Source organism: Cebidichthys violaceus, unplaced genomic scaffold (assembly GCF_023349555.1).
Source record: "Cebidichthys violaceus isolate CVI_PGR_0920_01 unplaced genomic scaffold, fCebVio1.0.p SCAF_7, whole genome shotgun sequence".
Taxonomy (NCBI): domain Eukaryota; kingdom Metazoa; phylum Chordata; class Actinopteri; order Perciformes; family Stichaeidae; genus Cebidichthys; species Cebidichthys violaceus.
The window spans coordinates 6520419-6533824 of NW_027176927.1; the positions used below are offsets into that span (position 1 = coordinate 6520419).

The following is a 13406-nucleotide window of genomic DNA, read 5'->3' on the forward strand; positions in this document are numbered from 1 at the left end:
GACCGCCCCAGGACGCGTTCCATTTGGGTCACGGGTGGAGCGGCTAGTTTCCTGGGTAGGGCACATAATTGTATACAGACAAGTCGTGAGTCAGTCAGTGATTTCTTTTGACTAAATTAGGAATGTAAAAAACAAGTCTGTTAGCCAGTTGTGCCCAAACTGTGGATCGGGATCCCTTGTACCCCAAGTAAAGTCTCTGGGTCTATAGGATAGGAAAGAAATCCTATGTTGTTCAACTTTCTTTTAATCATCGTGAAATGTCTAAAATCTTTCTCTGGACTACTCACAGCTCATGTCCATATTGACACCATAACTTGACAATATGGATTATTAGTAGACTTTGTTTAAACGCCAAATAGTTTTTTACATTCAGCTTCGTAGTTGTAAAAAATTGCTTTTCTTTGCCTTAAATGGGATATATATGAATTTTAGACTGAAGTAATTTGATGTTGTCACGTTCTGTTGTGCTTGATTACTATTTCATGACATTTGTTAGACCAAACAATTACCCAATTAACCCAAAAAATAATAGTCAGATTATAAGAATAATTGTTAGTTGCAGCCCCAAATTCAACAACCTTGTAAAGTAATAACTTTCATCATCCCAATGTTCTGTGTTTGATAACTTCACATCAGTGATCTTGACTTTAAAGCAGGGTTACTAAATCAAATTACAAAAGATGGGCCTGCCATACAGGCTGAATTATAAACCATGAGTGGGCAACTGAGAACACAGCCGCCCTGGGTTTCCAAATGCCATGGGTTCAGTTTGTTTTAATTAGTTTCACATAACTGGATTAATTTAAAAATCTTCAGAGAATTTACAAAGCTCAAACAGGTGTTGCATTCTCATAATATTGAGGCCCTGTCTTATAGAGAGGCCCCGTGTCCAAGTTTTGCTCAAATTGTATCCTAAAGTTGTATTTACTGTCATTTGACTTGATCATTTTAATAAAATCCAGTTTTATTCCAGAACAGGAGTTGGTTGGAACTGGTTGAAAATTAATGAAGCTGCCATTCGCAGTCTGCTTTGTGGAAGTGACATGGTTTAAACAAAGCGCAGAGAGAAGAGGCAGGGGGCCAATGGGCCCCTGAACAGGCTAGTCCAGCCATGGCTGCTATTTTGTCTCTCTTTATGTGCGAGGTGACAGTTGTGAGGCTTTGGACATAACCTACACCTAAATAATGCTTAGATTGGTAAACCTTTGGTAAATACTTCTCATTCTCCTTATTAGGCTAATTTTTTCCAGCAACACAAGACCACAGGGAAATAAATGCATGGACACCTCAGAGTGAAAGCTTTAAACACAAGGGGGCATCATAGCAGCAAAAAGCATTTGTGTTGGAAAACCAAGCGGTGAACATGAGAACACAGCACAATTACTGAAATCTTTATGAACATGTACATGAAGATTACTGCTTATAAGGTTTTGGAAATTTACTTTATTCACCCTTTGTGTAAGCCGCTCTAGTTTTAAACTCATACTCAGCGTTTTAAGGACCTCATGCAGATTTAAAGCTGTTATTTCCTGCTCTACGTGTAATGCAGCCAAACAGTGAACATTTCACCATGGAATGGGACCCTGAATGATGAGCTGAGAGACATTTTAGATAGTATGTTAAATGAAAAGGCAGATTATGTTTTTAAATATGATTCTAAAGGCATTCTGCCTTGTAGATGTACAGTAGAGACGGCCATGTCACAAGGAGGTGTGGCGGACCCAAACGCAGACACGAACAAGGTTAAAATGAAGTGAAAAGGTTTATTTTACAGGGGATAATGGGTGGTGATCCACAGGCAGACCAAGGTGTAAGCGCGGCAGAAAATGGATAGCGTTGACGAGGCAGGCAGGCTGGGGAACCGGAGAGGATGATCCGCTGTGGGCATAGGAAGACAGGGTAAGTTCAACAAGACGAGGAAATGAACTCAAAATTAACGATACTGCGTGGCCAAGAACGACAAACTAACACTGTGAATGCTACAATGATCTGGCAGAGAGTGGATGTGGAACCAGGGTAGATATACTGTTGAGTGATGAGTAGATGGAAGGCAGCTGGGTTGAACGAATGTAATCAGGAGGGAGCCAGGAGGAGACCATTGCGGAGCCACACCCAAAGCGCACACACACACGCACACGCACACGCACACACACACACACACACACACACGCACACGCACACGCACACACGCACACGCACACGCACACGCACACACACACACACACACACACACACACACACACACACAGGAGGCACAGCCTAACCGTGACAGGCCACCTGCCTAACTTTGAATGATACCTGCACTTTGTTTAGGAACACACAAAACTTTCACAAAATGTGACATTTATTTTCCTTTCTTTATTGTTCACTGATTACATTGAACATCAGTGATACAAACTCAAAGTCAGCACAATTTTGTCCTCCAAGTCAACAAAATAACCCATATGATTTATCTTTGTGTGTTTAACCAAGTTTTCCTTCTCAGAATATATGAAAATGACATGCAAATTTAATGGATGTGACTGTACAGTGCAAATTGGATCTTCCAGTTAATGTTTTTATTTAGAACAAATTCAAAGAAGTTCTGAAGCAACGTGGCTAAAGTATTTAGAATTAAAGTTCTGGAATGACTTCTGCTACAACTTTGGCAAAGTCTGCGCAAGTAACCACACCATCACCGTCAGCATCCAGGTCGTTGAATATCTCCTCAACTTGCTTTTTGCTTGAGAACTAAACAAAAGAAAAACAGAAGGAGTTTTTAATGCAAAACATAAACCATATGTCAAAGAGGCATTCACAGCTATATTACCAAAGGACTGCTTTTTTTTCTACTTACTTCCATACCAAACTCATTGCGGAACAATTTTACAAGGATTTTTTTGGTCATTGTCCCCTTCTCTCCAGCATATTTGGTAAAGGTATCCTTAATGTATTTCATTGAGTCAATGAGCTTTGACGGGGTTGTCTTGGTTGTCTGGGATGCCATGGCTGGAATGAGAAAGTATTGTTGACTTTAGTCAGTGTTTATGACTAAATATGTTCATGCTTCATTCCATCTTAAAACATGGGTTGGACTGCTTTGGAGCATCAAATTAAAAGACTGGGGAGAGTTGGATGAGCAACTTGTTAATTCCCAAAACACTTCCTCATTTGTCACATGAACAGAACTCATTCTTCTAAAAATGGATTCAGTACAAGCTAAAACTCTTATTGTCCTTTTAAATCTTGCTCTTTTGTTACCTTGTCATCTTTTCTCTGTTCCTCCGGGGTAAATACTACATTTTGAATTACCATTGGTTTGAAATAAAGAACATGATCAAGTATCGGTGATGCAACAGGGAGCAAATTGGTAGTCTGGTGTGACAAGAAAGTCTCTAAAAGTTTCTTAAACAATTGAAGGCATCAGAATGCTGCCCTGCCCTTCACCATAGTCTTCTTGCCAACTCCATTTACTGGATGTTTCTCTTCAATGGCTTTGGCTCAGAACTATCATACACTGTCCTTACTCACTGATTTTCAGTTTCCCCACCCAACTGCATGCCTTTTAAAACAACTTGTCATTGTTGTTTTTTTCCCAGAATCCTCGGTACCTTTATTTTTTTAATTCAAATTTCATTTAATTCATGATTATCGTTCTTACAATATTCAAATTAGAATTGCTATCATCTTACCATAGGTTGACATGTTTATTCTGACGTAGCACTCGACACACAGTACACAAACCAGACGTCATTCATGGATCTCATGCAGTGACGTGCGGTGAGGATCGTGACTGGTGAGGCACTGACTCTTTCAGAGTCAGATTACAAATATATGAACCCAATAGAGTAGCTTAAATCACCATTCAATTGGCAGCTTGCATATTGACTACTGGTTGTTTTTCATATTTCATATCAGCATTCTTTACACACACATATGTAAGGTACATATTTGATTCCACCGGGAGCGTGTGCGCCGCGATCCGGCTGCACATAGCATTTTATTTTGAAAAATGACTGGATGCTCTATCCTTTTCCGGTGTCTGACTTCCTGTCTGGGTCGATCTGCTCTGCACCCGACCCGTGGGCTCTCGCACGCCCCCTTCATTGAGGCAGAGGTACTGTTTGCCCCTCTGTGCGTTTTCACTGCGGTTTCTGTCAGATCAGCAACACTAAACATGTTCTACACATACGTGAAATACATTACCTATTCTATGTAAAGAAAGTACATATAATAAAAGTGTCTACAAATATTACAGTGGTGACAAACAATGAGAAAGGAAAAGGCACGCGCTCAACTCAGTTTGTGAGGGATTGCGCAATCTGAGATGAGGCACAGCTCGTCGCTCTGTTTGAACAGGACACAAGTATTTGAACAAATTAAATGCTAAATTGTCAATGTTGTATTTCAAAAAGGATTTTTTAAAACATATTTCCACTTACCAAAATAGTATCAAAACTTGTGCAGGTAGAGAGAATGGAAGAGGATTTTGAGACGAGAGCACTGACACAAACGTTTTTAATAGAGGTTGACATGCCCTCTTTCAAAGCCCCACCCCTCTCTGTCTTTTGTTTTATTTATTTCTTCTCCAGAAAAATGTACAAAGTGTCAAGTTAACAACACTGGAATATACTCTCTTGCTTTCCTTCTGACATAAGCCCACCTTTCATTATAACAATGCAGAAAAGCTAAGAATCATAAATCTTGCTTATTTGTTGCCTTGTCGTCTTCTCTCTGTCCCTCAGGGGTAAATACTACACTTCTGAGTGGTGCAACAGAGAAGCAAATTGGTAGTTTAGTGTGACAGGCAAGTCTCTAAAAGCTTCCTAAACAATTCAAGACATGACATCCCTACGTTTACTCCGTTCACATACACATACACACACTGTAACAAATGGCTGTAAAAATACAAGAAATTCTGAACAGTAATGTACTGTTCTTCGTAAATACAGTTGAATACAATTAAATCCAGCAAAAGTTGAGGCCTTGGAAGAAAAAAAATAATAACAGCAGCTACTGTCCAATCTTGCAGTATACTACAGTATTTTTTCGTTTTTCAGTTGACTTTAACTCCGCCCATTACTCTTCAAACACATGGTCAACATAAAGAAAGTGAAAAGAAAGCCTTAGATATCATAGATCGGTGATTTTATTCAGGATGGAAGAATAATAATATGAGGAAATTTGAGAAGACGATTTTCAACGGACTCTGACCGAAGCACCGAAGTGGACCGAGCACCACCTGCTGCTTCACCTCGCCTACAAACACCGCAGCAGACACCGTAGTCCATCCTGCCGCTGTGGCTCACTGAACAAGGTAATTTGGATGTTATCAAAGTTAGCATGACCGTGTTCAGTCATTTTGTGTTGAATTTTATATTGTATTGATTTTTTGATGGTAACGTGACTTGTTGTTAACTGCATGTGGCATTCATGCTAACATGTCCAGCTACCTTTAGCTAGCATACCTTAACGTTACTCTCTTGATTGATAACATTTGATATCGTTATTTTTCTGTCAAACCGTTTTACCAGCTAGAGTTATTTCATTTTCATAGACACACTATTGAATTTCTCAGCAATTGAATCAACAAGCTGAGTTAATATGTATATATTTCATATGGTTTCAGAACATTAACTATAATTGTTGTCTGCATTAGTTGCTGGTGACGGAGTCACAATTGGACGCTGGATGATAAACATTGAAAGCCACGTCGTCTGTGAAGGCATCCAACCAAGCTTCATCACAGGGCTTGCTGCAGTTTTCGCCAACTACTATGTGTTCAACTTGCAATACCAAGAGGAAGCTGCAAGGACACTGGAGTTTGTTCAAAGATAAATCTTCTGCAGTCTTAAATATTGTTTGGATATTTTGTGAAGGGTAATATGTTGCTAAATGATTGAGTTTGTAGCCTTGATGTGAGGACGTGTAGAACAAAAATCAGACCTTGTATGTTCACATTTTTTACTTGTATGAAATATTCACACATATGTTAGATGAAAATAAGATTATTCTATGATTATTAGTAGACACAGAGGTCATTATAATAAAAACAACTTAGAATTTGTATTTGTTTATTCCAATGGGGTTCAGTATTAAGTGCAAATACTCTTTACATACCACACCTAATGTATATCTGCTTTCTCTGTTATTTAGGCTCTTCATTGGTCTCAACCCGGAAAGGGAGACAAAGGTCAACCAGGGGAAAATGGTGTCCAGAAAGACAGGGAAGCTGGTCCAGAAAAAGGCAGCAGCTGTCATAAAAAACCTCCTGGACTTTGAGTGGGGCTTCATGTAGTCCACAGCACATCTCCACACAGGATCTCTAATAGGAGGAAGGAGAGATAGCCCACACTACATCCTGGTGTTCTTTTTTCCTTTTAAGATAACACCTTTCAAAATTGTGTTCTGATCAGTTATATCCAGTTGTCTCAAACATGCAGCTCCAGATTTGTTCTTTTACTCGGTTTCTATTGCACTAATGACTGTAACAAAACAAAAAAGTGATACTGAAGGTGGGGTACATTTAGTATACTATAAGAGTTGTATATAGAGTGTTGAGAATCTGTTTAACATGATTCAGTGTTTAATGAATGCAATTTGATATGGTGCTTTTATTATTTGTATTTTGCAAAAATGTGATCACTGTAAAATTGTCAGTTATTGAATGTGTTTGACACTGCATTGGCTTTAATAACAGCTTATTAATGTAAGGCCATCTCTTGTTTGAGTCGTTTCTATGCTAGCAATTTTCAGGGCTTTTATTTTGAAAAGTAACATTTTTAAATCATTAGCTTCTAGCAGTGTCATACTGTAAATATACATTCTACAGTACTGTAATCAATTTTACGGTAATGAACTGTTCATGGACATGGCAGTAGGAACACTAAAATAACAGTATAATGCATTTTCTATACAGCACTGTACTGTAAGCATTTTTACAGTATCAAACCGCTGTTGTAAATTACAGTAGGTATGCTGTAGAATTACAGTTGAAAGCTGGAAGCTGTAGCTGCCAGCTGTTTACTGTAATTTAACGGGGAAATTTGTTATAGTGCACTCATACATTGATGCCAGAGGCAATGCAAGGTGTCACCTGCCTGTAACAGTCTAAAACTAATGCTCACACACACACACACACACACACACACACACACACACACACACACACACACACACACACACACACACACACACACACACACACACACAAAAATCAAATCCAGTATTGTTAATAATGCATTTAAAAAAATATTTTTAAAACACTTATCAAAATGATATGATAGCTTCCAGAGGTTGAGATAGTTTACAAACCTTTTTAAATAGAGGTTGACAAATCCTGTTTTCAAGCCCCAACCCCTCTTTCTGTATTTTTTCTGTTTACAAAATGTCAAAATGGCATCGCTGAAATGCACTCTTTCCAGCTTTTCTTCTGACGTAAGCCCCCTTTCATATCAGTAATACCAGTTTTGGAAGTAATGTAATGGGGATCAATATAATCTCCTTTCAGTCCGTACGATAAGGGAAGCATCAAAAGATTTACTTTATTCACTCTTTGTGTAAGGCGCTGTAGTTTTAAACTCATACTCAGCGTTTTAAGGACCTCATGCAGATTTAAAGCTGTTATTTCCTGCTCTACGTGTAATGCATCCAAACAGTGAACATTTCACCATGGAATGGGACCCTGAATGATGAGCTGAGAGACATTTTATATAGTATATTAAATAAAAAGGCAGATTATGTTTTTAAAGAGGATTCTAAAGGCATTCTGCCTTGTAGATGCACAGTAGAGACAGTCAGCTGCTTAACTTTGAATGATACCTGCATTTTGTTTAGGAACACACACAACATTCACAAAATGTGACATTTATTTTCCTTTCTTTATTGTTCACTGATTACATTGAACATCAGTGATACAAACTCAAAGTCAGCACAATTTAAGTCCTCCAAGCCAACATAACCCATATGATTTATCTTTGTGTGTTTAACCAAGTTTTCCTTCTCAGAATATATGAAAATGACATGCAAATTTAATGGCTGTGACTGTACAGTGCAAATTGGATCTTCCAGTTAATGTTTTCATTTAGAAGAAATTAAAATACCCAAAGAAGTTCTGAAGCAACGTGGCTTAAGAATTACTGTGAAAACATGACAGCAAAGATTGACACAAGAATAAGATACTCTTGGAAATCAATAACATCATCACCGTTGGCATTCAGACCTTTGAAGAACTCGTCAACTTCCTTCTTGCCTAAGGGCTAAACAAAAGAAAAACAGAAGGAGTTGTAAATGCAAAACATAAACCATATGTCAGAGAAGCATTGACAGCTATATTGCCAAAGTGCCGCTTTTTTTCAACTTACTAGTTCCGGAATTGTATCGCGGAGCAAGGTTCCAAATTCTTTCTTGGTCAAAGTATTGTTGTCTCCTTCTACTCCAGCATATTTGTCAAAGGTTTCCCTAAGACATTTCATTGCAGGAATGAGCCCTGTCGGGGTTGTCTGGGATGCCATGGCTGGAATGAGAAAGTATTGTTGACTTTAGTCAGTGTTTATGACTAAATATGTTCATGCTTCATTCCATCTTAAAACATGGGTTGGACTGCTTTGGAGCATCAAATTAAAAGACTGGGAAGAGTTGGATGAGCAACTTGTTAATTCCCAAAACACTTCCTCATTTGTCACATGAACAGAACTAATTCTTCTAAAAATGGATTCAGTACAAGCTAAAACTCTTATTGTCCTTTTAAATCTTGCTCTTTTGTTACCTTGTCATCTTTTCTCTGTTCCTCCGGGGTAAATACTACATTTTGAATTACCATTGGTTTGAAATAAAGAACGTGATCAAGTATCGGTGATGCAACAGGGAGAAAATTGGTAGTCTGGTGTGACAAGAAAGTCTCTAAAAGTTTCTTAAACAATTGATGTTAAACAAACATCAGAATGCTGCCCTGCCCTTCACCATAGTCTTCTTGCAAACTCCATTTACTGGATGTTTCTAGTCAATGGCTTTGGCTCAGAACTATCATGCAAAGTCCTTACTCACTGATTTTCAGTTTTCCCACCCAACTGCATGCCTTTCAAAAGAACTTTTCAATGTTTTTTCCCCAGAATCCTCGGTACCTTTATTTTTTTTTTAACCAATTTCATGATTATCATTGTTACAATATTCAAATTAGAATTGCTATCATCTCACCATAGATTTACATGTTTATTCTGACGTAGCACTCGACACACAGTACACAAACCAAACGTCATTCATGGAGTCACATAATGTTACATGTTTATCAAGTATTTGGACAAATGAAATGCAAAGTTGTATTTCAAAAATAGGTTTTTAAAAACATATATTACCACTTACCAAAATAGAATGAAAGCTTGTTCAGGTAGAGAGAGTGGAAGAGGATTTTGAGATGAGAGCACTGACACAAACGTTTTAAATAGAGGTTGACGCGCCCTCTTTCATAGCCCCACCCCTCTGTCTTTTTTTTTTTTTTTCCCTTTCTTCTCCAGAAAAATGTACAAAGTGTCAAGTTAACACTGGAAGATACTCTCTTGCTTTCCCTCTGACATAAGGCCGCCTTTCATTATAACAATGCAGAAAAGCTGAGAATCATATTTGCATATAATTCTGGTCATACTAATAGATGATTGCATGTCATGTAGTAGTAATTGTGGTCAATATGATCTCCTTTTAGGCCCCATGATAAGGGAACATCAAATGCTGTAGATACACATCTATTACCTGTCAGGACATTTTTCTTTTTAACTCAACCTGCAAAAAAAATGTTCTTTTTAATGTATTTCACAGCAGATATTGCCCGTTTCAGAATAATTTCCTTTATTAGTCAAACTAATACAGCTGGCCTTGCAGGATGGATCCCAGGTCCATCATAAATTACTGCAATAACTGTTGGAAAGCACTTATGACACCATGAACCACTGCCTTCACTAAATCTACTTGACTGCAATTAGCATACACACTCATACACCGATGACAGAGGCAATGCTTTTTTTAAATGACATAATGATACCCTACTCTGCCCTATCGCACATCTGATCAATTTGTCAATGAAGAAAGGGATCTTTTTTTAAGCACCTGGAAGTCAGCGGTTGGGAACTATACCCATCAGTATTTTACCAGTAGTGTTCAAAGCGGCAGAGAAATGGGTATCAAAGCAGCTCACCACTCACCTGAACATGGGTCATACCCCTTTGCAACCAGTGTAATTTGGATTCCACACCAACCACTCCACAGAAACACCAAACTGCTATTTTCTTGAAAGTATAAAATCTAAATTAGATGGTGGTGAAATATGTTCAGTTTTTCTTGATTAAAGAAGGCTTTTGATACAGTGAACCATGAGGTACTCCTGTCAAATCTATCCTATTTTAATTTCTCCTCTGATGCCATTAAATGGATAAAATCATATCCAACAAACAGGAAGCAAATTGTACGTATTGGCAATACTCAATCAACATTAACTGCAACATTAGTGTTTCTCATCCACCTCATCGCTGGCACTACCATTATATACTGGTATTGTTTTTACAAATCTGTTACTCTTGTAATGTATTTATGTATTGTATTGTACTGTACAGTGTTGTACTATAATGTTTGCTGTTGAATTGTACTGATAATAGTAGGCCCCTAAATTGTAATAACGTGCCCAGGGACTACAGATGAAAATTAGCTCTGGCACATTTACATTTAGGTGGAAACCGAAATGTTGATGAATGTGCACTGTCCCTGATAAAAAAATAAATAAACCGCTACACTGGACCATTGCAAATGGAGTAGTTTTACTTTTAATACATAAGCTCAATTTGATGCAAGTCATTATTATGGAGTATTTTTCCGTTCTGGCTAATTTAAAATAAACAATCAGAGTCTCACTTTCAACACATCTAGCAAACTGTGGCAGCATTGTGTCTGACTAACATTACCAAAACAGTAAACTTTAGTGAGTCATTCAGCAACATGGAACGGCAACTTTAATATTGCCTAATGCAACTTGTGTACAAACTGTTTCTATGTCTTTCTGTTCAACTCTTATCTCAATTTATTCTACTCCATGTCAGCCCAACTTTGTGTCTGCATGACTTTTAATACAGCTTTTTTATACAGTAATTGGCAGTTATGAACAAACCAACAAGTACAAAAAGAATGAGTGAGGACTTCAACAATAAACAAGTTGTCTCTTGTCTGCACTCACAGACAAGTGTGGGTTATTGCTACCATCATAACCTGCTATGTGGTAACACCTGATGATGATTTAAGGCGTTGGCGTTAATGTCATGGGAGACAGAGCCACCAGTACAGACAAAACAAAAGTACAGGCGTGGTCAAAGACACACTGTGATTCACAGGTGGGGAATGTTTGCTGACACCAAATGTGCCGAACCCTTCTGCACATGATACAGTCCTCCCTCCTCCACAAACACACCAACATCCACAGAAAAATGTCTGCAGTATATCAGCCATTAAAAACAATGTGATGTTTCAGACCTACCCATTCCTAGTCAGGATTTTTCAACAAAATAGGGATTAATAAGTCTGAGCTGTAGTTTGCGTTTAATCCAAATGAACAAATATTTGCATGCTAATATGCTAAACTACAATGGTGAACGGTGTTACACCTAGTAAACATGTTAGCATTGTCATTGTTGCATTCAGCTCAAAGCCTGAGTGCCTATTTAAAGCCTCAGAGTTGCTTCTGCAGCTGCATACTTAGTCTTTTTAATATATTTTTGAAAACAAATCTGACAAATTGAAAGATTATTTGACTTGTGTATGTTACACAGCAGCAGTATGTACAGATATCGAACACTTAGAGACTTTTAACATGTACCATTCAAAGTAAATGCTTATTTTTTGGAAGTCAACTCCAGCATAAGTGTGTTGTATATGCCTCGTTTTGATTATCACTATATGCATTCGAAAATTTTAACTTTTTTGCATGCACAATTAAGCCTGCAGCGGTTAACACCAATGTTCCCGTTTAGGGCAGGGCTCTTGTTTTTGTCAAAACTGGCTGCTGCTTTTGTTGTGCCTCTCCCATGCTAACACCAGAAATGTTCCACTACAACACAATGGTTTGTTGTGTGTTCATGTGTGCGTGAGCAAGAATGTTTGTTTACGTCAGAGCATTTTGAGCGAGTCTACATGTGACATATTGAACTAAAACATGCCCTAAACCCTAACCCATTTCCACAGACATCAGACCATGCAGGTACATTCAGCTTGAAGTGCTGACAGATTCATAAAGATGTTTTCCTAAGCAGAGCAAGTATGTTAATCAAACATCTGAAGGAATTATTGGGCAACAACAAAATTATACAATTACATCAAAGAGTTTTCATGATTAATGGATATAGAATAATGTAAGGATTACAGGTACTTGAACCCAAAAGCACAACTCAGAGACAAAATACAAGTAAAGTTCTTTTTACTTAGGGTTCAGGCAGGGTCAAAACCGGGAGGTCCGTCAAACAGGCAAACAAATCCAATAAGGGGCAGGCAAAAATCCAAGGTCGAATAACAGGCAGACAGGGTCAGAACAGACTGATCAGGAAAAATATCTAAAGGTACGCTGGAGAGCTTGGCAATAGCACACAAGACAATCTGGCAGGGAGCAAGTGCAAGTGAGGGGACCTCAATAGTGAGGGCTAATGAGGGAATGGGCTGCAGGTGAGATGGGTGTGGAGGACCAGGTGAGGGGAATGAGAGGTGATCGGGTGTGAATGGTAGGATCTGAAATGACAGGAGAGTTAATTAAACAAGCAGACAGGATGAAAAAAAAAAAACTAATAAAGGGGAATTCGTGACAAATAATCCATTTTAAAAATTTGTCTCTAGTCTGCACTCACAGACAAGTGTGGGTTATTGCTACCATCATAACCTGCTATGTGGTAACACCTGATGATGATTCAAGGCGTTGGTGTTTATGTCATGGGAGACAGAGACAGAGTCCTCCCTCCACAAACACACCAACATCCACAGAAAAATGTCTGCAGTATATCAGCCATTAAAAACAATGTGATGGTTTCAGACCTACCCATTCCTAGTCAGGATTTTTCAACAAAATAGGGACCGTGTTGTTGGTCTGTGATAGAATGAGTTGTTGTGAAATTGGTTTGAAGGAGGAAAACTTTTGCAGGAATGCACCAGGATCATGACCTGAGGCATATTAGTCTATCTGTCTGTCTTTCTGAAGAAAATACTGATATGATTTTATTTTTTTTTCCATTCTAATGTCTGTCTGTTGAACAGTCCAACAACAAAAATAATGATTGGATGGATTGGCATGGAATATGGTTCAGATGTCCAAAGTTTTCACTTCTCGAGTGAAATATTTAGATATCAACTTGATAGATTGCAACAAAAGGGACTTCGGTGATCCCATAACTTTTTCCTCCGACGCCATC

General features: G+C 38.3%; 1 long non-coding RNA gene across 1 annotated transcript; it reads right to left on the reverse strand.

Annotated features, from left to right (window-relative positions):
• Positions 1 to 2338: 2338 nt before the first annotated feature.
• On the reverse strand, positions 2339 to 4512 carry LOC137891385 (uncharacterized). Its single transcript, XR_011105343.1, has 3 exons — positions 4422 to 4512; positions 2837 to 2988; positions 2339 to 2730 (listed from the first exon to the last, which is right to left on the reverse strand). It is a non-coding gene; the product is annotated as an uncharacterized lncRNA (long non-coding RNA).
• Between the last annotated feature and the right edge of the window lie 8894 nt (positions 4513 to 13406).